This window comes from Myotis davidii, unplaced genomic scaffold (assembly GCF_000327345.1).
Source record: "Myotis davidii unplaced genomic scaffold, ASM32734v1 scaffold77, whole genome shotgun sequence".
NCBI lineage: Eukaryota > Metazoa > Chordata > Mammalia > Chiroptera > Vespertilionidae > Myotis > Myotis davidii.
This window is the reverse complement of record NW_006289713.1, coordinates 5,875,013-5,886,775: the sequence shown is the minus strand read 5'-3', so window position 1 is coordinate 5,886,775 and position 11,763 is coordinate 5,875,013. Positions and strand designations below refer to the sequence as shown.

Genomic DNA, 11,763 nt, shown 5'->3' with positions numbered 1-11,763 from the left:
GCCTGTCCCAAATTCCTGACCTACAAAATGATCAGCAAAGTAGAGTGGTTGTTTGAAGCCACTATGTTTAGGAATAATTTGTTGCACAGCAGTAATAACCATAACATCCCATTTGAGAACTGCTAGCCCAACTGGGCTATTAAAGAGAGATACGAAATATCTCAGAAATGCCCAATGGGTTCACACTATAGCAAACCCAAACTCCCTAATCTCTTCAGTCCACCTGGTCTAGAGTTCAAGGTCATGGGCACTGGGCTTGGACTGCCTGCGGTGGAGTCCCAACCCCATCTCTCAGTAGCCAGAGTACCTTCACCTGCCTGAGCCTCAGTTTCCCCATGTATAAAACAAGGCCAACAATAGCCTCTTCCCTCCCTGGGTGGTGAGAGGTTCCCAGGACAGTGCCTGGCACATGTTTGTGCATGCTGAAGTCAGCAGGCAGGGGTGGGCATAGCCAGATGCCAGGCCAGGGAGGCTCAGTGGGGTAGACAGAAGCAGCGAGGCAGATGAGGAGAAGACCACAGAGGGAGAGGCAAGAAGAAACTGAGGGAGAGAAGAGGGTGGGGGTCTGGAAGGGTCTGTTGTGTGCAGGGTGCGGGAGCAGTGGCTGCCAGGCCAGAGGGGCGTTGGGAGCCTGGCTGGGGAACGACATTGTGTAGTGCCCTCAGGTGGCAGCTCTGCCAGTGGGAAGAGTGTCTGCAGAGCTCTCCTGGGTCAGCAAGGAGCCTGCAGAGTTGCCATAAAAAGCATCATTAAGGAGGTGGAGGTCCGAGTTAGAGTGTGAATATTTCAGTATTAACCCCTCTCCCCCTCCCCCCACCCCGCCAATGGGGTGCCCCTGAGAAATTAGATCCTGTGAAGCTTCCCTTCCCCTCTGCTGCGCCGGACACCCAGTTTATTGCAGTCCCCTGTCCCCAAGACATGTGTTTGCTTGTTTTATAAAGAATTTCTTTAATTTTTGAAAAATAGATTTTTATTAATTTCAGAGAGGAAAGGAGAGGGAGAGATAGAAATATCAATGATGAGAGAGAATCATTGATCAGCTGCCTCCTACATGCCCCCTACTGGGGATTGAGCCCGAATCCCAGGCATATGCCCCAACTGGGAATTGAACAATGACCTCCTGATTGATGCTCAACCACTGGGCCACATGGGCCGGGCTGTACCCGAAGCTTAATGGTACACAAGGTGGTGGCAGTTCAGTGGGCAGGAGTGTGAGTTCAAATCCCGGTTCCTCCACTTGGGAGCTGTGTGGCCTGGGGAAAGTTACTTACACCCTCTGTGCCCAGTTTCCTGATGATTACAGCCTCAGAGGATTGTTGTGGGGGGACAGGATGCTGCATATGGGGCTGGGTACCTGAGAGGCATCTGTTAATAGTCCAGGTTTGCCCTTTGTCAAAGTGAGGGCTGTGGTTCTCAAACAAGTTGGTTCACCCCTGAATACATCGATGCTTGGAACAGAGCCCAGTACATAGGTGATTAATAAGTATTGAATGATTGAGTGTCAAGCTGAGAATGGTGTTTCAAAAACGGAGAGAAGAAAAGTAAAAGAAATGAAAAAAGGCAACAGAGGATGCCTACATTGTTCTTTATCTGCATTTGAGCTGCACCAAAATCTTAGGCAAGAGTTTCCAGCTTTCTGAATCCATTTCACACATGCCCCACCAGTCACCGAGGCATCTCCGTCCCTCATCCCTGCCCTAGTTGTTCCCCATCTGTATTCCCCTGTAAGCTCTGCCCCATCTGGGCGCCCCAGGCCCTGAGATCCCAGAGGGGTCTTATCTGAGCCTGCTCACCACTGCATAGCATAGGGGCTGGTGCGAGTGATTCAATGGGAGTGGCAAAGGTATGAGTGATGAATGAGCTGATTCCGATGTCTTCCTGCAGCAGGGGGACAGGCTCCTCCTGTGTGCTGGCACACAGTAGGGCCACACTATGTGACTGAGTGGGGAGCACAGAGAGGGAGCCAGCCCTTCAGCTTCCCCAGCCTTGTTTATTCTCCTTGGGCTTACATGCTTCAAAGGCTATTCCTTCTTGGCTCCAAATGGTTTTGTTACAGTAGTAAGAGCAGAGTTTGAACCTGTGCTGCTGCCCCCTAGCTATGGGACTTTCTTCTCCAGGCCTCAGTTGCTAAATCTGTGAAATGGGACAATCTCCATCTCACGGGATTCCTGTGAACATGTATTTGGATAATGAAGGTAAAGGCGCTCGGCCTAGAACACGGGTGAGGGGTTTTACTGCTCTCATCCAGCATCATCTCCTAGTCTTCGTTTCTTCATTTGCACTTTGAGAAGAGAGAGCGAGACAGAGGGAGGGAGTGGGGAAGGGAGAGAAAGAGAGGCAGAGACAGAGAGAAGACAGAGAGGCGGAGGCAGAGACATTGACACTGAGTCGGGGTGGCATGCGTCGAGTTCTACCCATGTGCAGAGGATGGGAGTAAATATAGCAAGTGTGTATTCTGCGCCACAGTGCACGGAGCCCACGCCCTTCCGGATTTTATTCCTACTATCCCGGGAGGTCACCTCCCTATTCCCTTTTTCCAGCAGAGAAGGCATTTTGGTAAATTTGCAAACCTCTAGTGGAAAGTGCTTGGCACCGCGCCGGGCCCCTAGTAAGCGCTCAATGGAACCGATACTTTTATGGTCACGATGAGGAAACGGAGCGCGTGCTCTTCTCCAACCCAGCTCTTAGGGTGCGGGTGGTCCCTGTTGGGCACATACCAGAGTATGGTCAGCCATAATGCTGTGTGTTCTCCGCCGCCGCCGCTGCCGCCGCTGCACAACGCGGGAGAAGCCTACGAGCCGGTGCTTGGAGCCCAGGGCGGTAAGTGTGGCTTCGAGTCCTTTCCTCGCTCCAAGCTTTGATCCGCTCCCCTCCTCTCCGAGTTGAAGTATCCAGGGCAGATGCCCGCTCTTAGGGCTCACCGTGTGCACGCACTGAACCGTGTACCTGCACCCAGCCCCGGGCTCAGCGGCTCGCCGTTTCACAGCTGGAGACACTGAGGCTAGTCGAGGGCAAGTCAGTGGCCCGAGACCACAGCCGGGGAGGGAGGGAGCCGGGTCTCAAAGCCAGTCTGGCTGCCACTCGTGCTCCGGGAGGCTGTGTGCCCTTGCCGTCCGGTGCCGTTCGCCAGCATTTGTTGCGCCTGTGTACACGCGGGGCGTCCGTCAATGGGAAGCTGATCGTGTGGAGGTGGCAGGAGGTTGAAGGTTGAATGTGTCTGTACACGTGAGGACGCGGGGCTGATACTAACGGTGTGTGCATTTTGCTCCACAGTTTACAGGACCACACCCCTTTATGTTGTTTCAATTGCGACAAACCTCTAGGTAGCCTTCCTCTTCTCATATTTCAGATGAAGACACTGGGGATTAGAGAGGTGAAGTGAGTTGTCCAGGCAGAGCCAGGGCTGAAACCCAGCTCTCTCTGCCCCCAAAGCTCCCCATGGCCGGGGATAACCCCAGGCCTGGGGCATGTCAGCGCTCTTGCAGGTTCCTAGCGCGTTCCTGGGGACCTTCAGCTGGAGTGGGCATCTGCATAAACTCCTTGTGTGGGGAGGATTCTGCTGAGAGCTGGGGGTTTGGTTCTGCAGTCCTGGGGAGATGGGCTGCCCTAGATGGACAGAACCAGGGCCAGCCCCTCATGTGGGCATCCCCAGAGCCTCCCTTGCCAAGTGCTAGGCTGGTGGACAGGCCAGAAAGGGCTTAGCTGATGCCTGCTCATTGAAGTCTAACTTGAATTGGGCATCTTTGAGCCAAAAGGTGAGTAGCTACTGTGGTCGAGAGAAGCAACTGGAGGGGCGGGGGAGGGGGGGGATGTGCAAATACCCAGCTTGCCTTGCAATACAGAGTGGGTTTGTGAGTTTTTACCTTGAGCATCTGAGCCCCTTATTCTGGCAGAATAGGGTGAGCCGCCTTTCCCAGCTGTGCCAGGGCATCTAGGGTGTAAAGTCTGACAGGTCCTGCAGAAAAAGACGAGGGGCAGGTTTCCTTCCCCAGATAGACTGAGAGGGCTCTTTGTATTTTGTGTATCTGCCTTTCTGCTTCTGCCTCTGATCTGACTATTTTCACATGGGAGGAGCAGAAGGTGTGGGGGCTGTACTGCTAGTGTAACAGGTATGAGGCCCTGCACTTTACCTGCATTGTCATCCCTGCAACACACCTGGGCAGCAGGCCTCTTGATGCCCATTTCACAGATGAGAAAACCAAGGCTCAAAGAGGTGAAGTGCATGCCAAGGTCCTCTAGCAGGTGTGACTTGCTGTCACCCCCAGGTCTGTCTAGCTGCATACCCCACTTAACCCCTGGGTCCTGCCTCCTTTAAGATAATTCTCTGCTCAACCCCCACCTCTGGGCTGGGCCGGACCGTCACACGAGGTGTTGTTTTGTCTGAGGTGTTGTTTTGTCTGGGAGGGGCTCCAGGTAAAACCGCTGCCAGCCAAGTTGATCCCAAGCCTCAAGTCCCTGACAGTGCATCCTGGGAGGAGAATGAAGAGGGTCATTTTGATTTTTACAGAGTCTCTTAAAATGTAGGAGTTGGAACAGTAATAATAACATTTATAATCATAGCAGCCTGACATTTACCCAGCACTATGGGCCAGCCGTGCCCAGGGTTTTACATGGATGATCTCACTGACATTTTTATGAGGTGGGCACTGGCCCGTCCTCCTCTTGACCAGGAGGAAATTTGGGGCTTGGAGTGATTGAGGCATGTACCCAGCATGACACAGCCAGAGCAGGGGAGAGCTGCCATCCTGGCTGGGTCCTGCCCCAGATTCTGGAAGAACATGCTCATCCATGGTGAGCCACTGGACTGTCCCAGCAGAGCCTGCGCTCGTCAAAGGCTTCTCCTGCCACTGGGATCGAGGTCCCTGCCTGGGTTAGGGGTGGGTCTGGAAAGGGGACGCGCTGACATGGGCACTTGGGCTCCACTCTGCCAACAGGAACTGCGCTCAGTGCAGAGAGCCCGGCCCCAGGACCCAGGTCAATGCTGGCTCCCAGAATCCTGTTTCTAGATGCGAGAGAAGAGCTGGCTGGCTGGGGGCGGGAATGGAGTCCTGGCAGATGAGCTCGAGGCCTCTGGGAGCTCCCGCATTTGACCCCTCCCTCAAATGCCCCCCTGCGGGCTGTCCGGCCTCGACTCAGTTGCCTTCAGTCAGTTGCATGTGAAAACTGGCTTTCAGAGGCAGGACCCCCAGCGCTGACCCCTTTGGCCTTGCGGGAGCTGGAACGTTTCTTTCCTCTGTCACCAGTGTAATTTACTATGCATGGGAGGTGCCTCTGTGTCTGCTCGCTCCCAACCTACGAGGCTTTTTTTCCCTTTTTTCTTTTGCAAACTCACTGGTTTTTGATCAGTCCCAGATGTGCAAACCCAGCATCACTCAAAGGGGCTGATGGCTTGTCAAGAAAGGAAAGTACAACACAGGCATCGCTGCATTTCATCTTCAGTTCCTTGGGCTGAATAGACTCTCAGGCCTTCATGGGACGGGGGTCCGGGGCCCCTCACATGGAACACGCTTTGTTCTGGAACAGGGAGGGCCGGGCAGATCTGGGTGGTGGTTGGTAGGGCCAGCCATGCCCTTTGTTCTTTCTCTTTCCCATGGAAAAAAAGTGGTTTTATTGTGGTAAAACAGGCATAAACGTAAAAGCTACCCTATTAACCGTTCTAAAGTGTACAGATCAGTGACATTTAGTGCACTCTCAATGTTGCGCCAACATCCCCACGATCTAATTCCAGAACATTTTCATGTCCCCAAAAGGAGACCTCCTAGTCATCACTAGCAGTCACTCCCCTTCCTCTCCTCCCCAGCCTCTGGGAGCTATGATCTGCCTTCTGCCTCCATGGATCTACTAGTCTTGACATTGCATACACGTGTGGCCCTCTGTGACTGGATTCTTTCGCTTAGTATGATGTTGTCCAGGTTCATCCATGTTGTGGTGTGTCAGGGATTCATTCCTTTCTATGGTTGAGTAATATGCCATTGCGTGTGGCTAGACTGCGTTTCGTTTCTCCATTCTTCCGTTGTTGGAAGTTTGGGATGTTTCCACATTTTGGCTATTGTGAATGATGCTGCTATGAACAGTTGTGTACATGTTTTTGATTAAACACTTATTTTAAACACCTGTTTCGGGTCTACACCCAGGAGTGGAATTGCTGGGTCACGTGAACCTATTGAGGAACCATGTTCTCTTTTCTTGACTCCCTTCTTAAAGAAGCATCAACTCGGGTCCTTTCATTTCAGAACTGGCCGAGGCCCTCTGCCCTGGGTGCAGGGAGATCTGGCATCCGGGTGTTTTGGGGGAAGTGTGAGCATTCCACCCAGGGTCACAGCAGCACCTGGCTTTGTACCCCAGGCTGTGCCCCTGTGGGCACTCACAGACAGACACCCCCCTTTCAAGGCTGTGAGGACAGACCGTCTCTCGTGATTCAGCCTGAAAGAGATTTATCTTCTCCATTGTCTCAAATGCTCTGTCAGCTTAGACAGAAACCACAGATTCGGGGGGAAAGGAGAGGATTATGCAACTTCTGGATCATCATTTAAAAAATATTATAAATTATGAAATCCCACATTTTCAGTCTGAACGTCTGGATGGTGTCCCATCGTGAGTGCAGAATGACAATATCCAAGCTGGAAAAAGAATCGAGCTTCCCTTTCCTTAATTTTTTTTAAAAATTGATTTTCAAGAGAGAGGAAGGGAGAGGGAGAGAGAGAAACATCAGTCAGTGGCCTCCCACAGGCACTCCGACCGGGGACCAAACCCGCCTTCTGGGTGTGCGCCCTGACTGGGAAAGGAAGGGAGAGGGAGAGAGAGAAACATCAGTCAGTGGCCTCCCACAGGCACTCCGACCGGGGACCAAACCCGCCTTCTGGGTTTGAGCGGGCGACCTTTCAGTGCACAGTGCGCTGCTCAACCAGCTGAGCCATACTGGCCAGGGCTCGAGCTTCCATCTCACTTGCAGTCAAGTGGTCCTGGAATGGACCCTGCCCCAGCGTTCCTGCGAATTGGAAAAAGCCCACCCGGAACTCTCTAGCTGGCATCCCGCTGACTTGATCAGAGCCTGAGAAATCTTTTCAGACCAAAGAAGCAGTGTTCTCTGGCGGGAAAGGTGATAGCGGGTAGGGTGCTGGTGATGGTGCCCCAAGTGGAGGTACCATGTGTGTATGCAAAGGCCCAGGGGTAGGAGAAGGCCTGGCACCCAGGGAGAAAGACAAGACATTTTGAGTGGCTGAGTTCAGGGTCAGATTCAGGAACAGCGAGGGTCTGCCCTGTGAGTGGGGTGAGCTCTACTAAGTTTGGATTCCCTGCCACCAGTTGCAGGGCTAGGGGTGTATCAGGGTGGTGGTTTTACTTGAGAACACATCATTGTGGAATGAGTGGTGTCCCCCAAATTATGAGCATCCCATCCCGGCTGGTCCCCTAGGTCGTGGTTGGCAAACCACGGCTCGCGAGCCACATGCGGCTCTTTGCCCCCGTGAGTGTGGCTCTTCCACAAAATACCACGTGCAGGTGCGCACATACAGTGCGATTGAAACTTCGTGGCCACACTCAAGGGGCCACAGAGCCGCATGTGGCTCGCGAGCCGCGGTTTGCTGACCACATCTCCCTTTCCAACAGAGACATTCTCTGCGACAGCCTCTGGCCAGTATCAGGGCCCAGCTGGGAGCTCTCACTTTGTTCTGTTTTCATTGTGTTTAATTTGATTCCTGCTTCCGTTCAAGGCAGAAGTGGTCAAATTCTCTGCAAGTGGTGGAGAAGGAGAGCTACCTTCTATAAGGAAACATTTTTGAACCCTCAGAGGGGGCCAACTTGAATAAAAACACAGAACATGTGCCTGTACAAGGAGACAGTGACGCTGGACAAGATTGGGAAGAGGGTGTGCCAAGGGTACAGTTTGGGGACTCCTGGATTAAGGAGGGCCTGAGGAGGTTTGAGAGGCTGGTGTAATCTGCAGTAGCAGTTCTCAAAGTGGGGTCCCACTCGAGCTGGCGGGACACAGCAGCACATGGGGAACGCATCAGAAATACAGGTTCCCAGGCCCCTCCCCAGACCCCCTGAATCAGTGTGGCCAGTAATCTCTGCTTTAATGAGGCTTCCAGCACTTTCTGGCGCAGACTCAAATGTGAGACCTACTAGAAAGCTGATGAAGACTTTGCCCGGGGCCTGACACAGGTGGGGGGTCCCGGGTGGGAGAACTGGGGGTTGGGTAGATGGGAAGCTGAGGGGAAGGTTCTGCTTACGGGGCCTGGTGTGACGGAGAGAAGTCACATGGTGAGAAAGCAGCGAGTGGCTTGGGAGCTAAAGTGAGCGCCGGAGTCAGGAGCCCCTTGAGAACAAGTTGTTGACTGGCTTGGGAGCTAAAGTGAGCGCCAGAGTCAGGAGCCCCTTGAGAACAAGTTGTTGGCGGATCCGTAACTCTTTCTCCCGGGAAACAGCCCAGCACGTGTCCTGAGGTTGCTGGCATCTTCCTTCCCGGCGTGTTTAGTGTCCCTGTGTGCGCAGGAGCTCTCGAAGGACAGCTATTTGTAACCCTGGGTGTCCCCTCGGAAAGAACGCGTTGTTTCCGGGATAACATTTAACACACAGACGCGTGTACGTGTATTATCTGCTACCGCCCTCTCCCTCCCTCCTGCCCCACACCGGCTCCCAACACAGCCAGTCTGTTCTCCGGGCAGAAGCGCAGGGCAGCTGAACACGTTGTTTATTCCCAGAAACCTTCAGGACCTGGGCTTCGCTGGGACTGGAGATATTTTGAGCTTTGGCATCGCTGGACAAAGTGCCCTCTCAGACGTGGGATGAACTGGGCCCTGTCTGGGAGAGTGGGTGTCTGGTCCAAGTGGGCAGCGCCGGCCAGCCGCAGGGCTTTATCTGGGCTCCAGCAAGCCAGTTCCCTTTGAAGCGCTGTCCTGCCCGAGCCCGGGCTCCAGACTCGTCTCAGCTCCGAGACTCCTGGGGAGAGTCCTTGAGGAGCCTCTCTTGCATAATGGTGTTCCCCTTGCAGCCACTCACGCTGCTCTTCATCCATCCTTCAAACAGAAGCCAGAGAGAGGACCGCACGCCCACTCCTCTACTGGCAGATGCATTTTTTCGAAGTGCATATGTACATGCTAGGACCCCGGATCAAGCTGCAGGCCTGACCAGTCCCCTCCCCCCTCATTCACCCACCCCCCTCCCCCTGCCCTCTAGGTTGGATTTCTGGTTTTGAACTTCACATGATGCACCATGCATGTTTAATCACTGGAGTCTGGCTTCTTTTGTTCAGCGTTATGCCCGTGAGCTTTGTCTACCTTGGTGCATGCTGACGGGCTTTCGAATCATAAACCAGACCCTGTCACCATCAGCTTCTTCCCCCACCCCATGCTTGTCTTTGTCATGACTTTCAAGGCCCCTGTCCCACCTGTCCCACCTGCCTCTGTGACCCCATTTTCCCCCCTTTCCACCTGTCCTGGGTCATGCTGAGACCACCTGTGTCCTGTGACCACCTCTAAGCCTCTGTCCTCACTGTTCCCGCTGCCCGGAGTTCCCTTTCCTGGAGATGTCATTGGGACCCCACTGTCCATCCTGGCCAGAGTGGTCCTACCCTAACCTCTGCTCAGCTGCCCTGCCCCATTCCCAGGGCTGCTTTCCTCATGTCTTTATTTAGCTGCTGTTGGTCTCCTTCCCTTCCCAAGAGCGGACTGCCTTGTTCCCTTGAGTATCCCCAGGACTCCGTGGTCACCCGAGGGTTTGCCCTGGGGACTTTCACCGGCAGAGCAGTGCGGAGATTCCATAGCCTGCTGCTATAGAATTCCCGAGCTTGTGTCTCTGAGCTCGGTTCACGCCCAGTGGCCGTGACTCATCCTGCAGATACCACCCAGTACCAGTGAATCATGCATTTCAGGCAAGCGGCTGGTCCAGGTGCTGCCAGCCTGGGAGCTGGAGCTGAGATGATCTGCGATGCCTGGATTCACCCAGGAGACAAGGGAGAGAAACAGTCCTTAAACACTGCTAGGTCCAAGGACTTTGTTGTTGGGCTTTTTAGAACCACTATTTTAAACTTTAAAAATATATATGTATATTTTTATTGATTTCAGAAAGGAAGGGAAAGGGATAGAGAGATAGAAACATCAATGATGAGAGAGATTTATTGGTCAGCTCCCTCCCACATGCCCTCTACTGGGGATCGAGCCCACAGCCCGGGCATGTGCCCTTGACTGGAATAGAACCCAGGACCCTTCAGGCCGACGCTCTATCCACTGAGCCAAAGCGGCCAGGGCTAGAACCACTATTTTAGTGATCTTCACGTCCTCCCTCCTCCAGAGGAGGAAACCCTGGGCCTCGTTGTGCCCATGAGGAATTGGAGGCGAAAGGCCCTTCTGGGCATTTCTTCGAGGAGGAGCAAGGATTCAAACCCAGGTCTGACCCAGTGGCCATGCTTCCCACACGCCTCTGGCAGTCCTGGATGCCTTGTCCTGTGGAGATGGCATTTTCTGCTGTTTATCCAAAGCTTTGCCGAGAGCATTGTTCCCCGGCAAACATCCACACACCTGCAAGAAAAGAAAAAGGGCCCTGGAGTCCTGGCTGGGTAGCTTCAGACTGTATTAATTTATTACCCAGCCCCTGGAGAGTGGCTTCCTTGATATATTCTCTTGGCTTGAGTTGAATGCACCTGGTTTTTAGTTCTTCATTTTTTTTTTTTTTTTGCACAAAGTAGATTAAGTGTCTGTTGGATGAGTTTCCTTCTTGTATATTGTTCTTGTTCAGTATATATCCCATAAGGGAGTACCTTTTGCCAAAGGGCCAGGAGGAAAAAAGGTGCCTGGGGTGGGTTTTCTCTCAAACCAAGCGGACTGCTGTCCATCTGTCCTTGGCTGTGGGGAGTCCAGGCGCCTGTTTCCTCCCGCCCAGCCCTAGGCCTGTGGAGAAGGGTTTCAGGAAAACTAACCAGATCGCCTGCCACCCCGCCCCCGGGTGTCTGGTGCTGACCCAGACGTTCTTCCTGAGAGGTGCTGCCCAGTCCTGGGATCTGCCCAAGACGTGCCTGCTGGGGAGTCCTCTCCCCTCCTCCCAGCCACCACTTCATTCCTGGGATTTCTGGGCGGTTTGTGGGTACGACTCTGATCTGTGCTTGGCCTCGCTCGGATGTCGAGTTCTTTGCGCCTTTGGGGTTAGCTGCTGTCCTAGGGGTGGGGTGTCTCACTGAATGAGTCTGGCTGACATGGGGCTGGAGGCCAGAACTGCCCTGACATTTTTGGGGGGCGGGGGAGGCACTGCCTGGACGAGCCAGGATTGGTAAGCAGACAGAGTGTGACAGACGCATTGGCCCTGCCCACAGGCCTTCTGTGTGCCCGTGAGCAAGTTGCTTATCCGGTTTGAGCCTCAGTCTCCTCATCAGTATCACAGGCCTCATAACCGCAGGGACCCCATTAGTCTGTGGAGAGAATGAGCATGAGAGGCTGAGAGTAGAAGCTGCTTAGTCCACACTCATTGCGCTTCGGCCGGGTTGTTGGTGATGACTGTTCCTTGAGCATTGAATCCACTGGAACCTGAGGCTGAACAGGGCTCAGTGCCAGCCAGCGGTGTGCTGGGGCCAGCTCCCTAGTTAAAGTTTCAGAAAGGCCTGAGCCAGTTAGACAACCATCACTAAATGTTGACTTACCAAAACTTACAGTTAAATAAATCATATTTAAAAGAAAGGTAATAAGTACTCAAAACTCATCATATCCTAAATTTTTACTTTACTATTATCTCTGCGCTTGAGGTTATTTGGTGAGCTAGCGCAAGTCTTTCCAG

General features: G+C 53.3%; 1 protein-coding gene across 1 annotated transcript in view; it reads left to right on the top strand.

Annotated features, from left to right (window-relative positions):
- Positions 1-2,744: 2,744 nt before the first annotated feature.
- Positions 2,745-11,763, top strand: part of CRISPLD2 (cysteine rich secretory protein LCCL domain containing 2) — a 64,503-nt gene continuing 55,484 nt past the window's right edge. The window contains exon 1 of the mRNA XM_006762235.2: positions 2,745-2,820. The gene's annotated coding sequence lies outside the window, so the exon portion shown is untranslated. The remainder of the gene's footprint in view (positions 2,821-11,763) is intronic.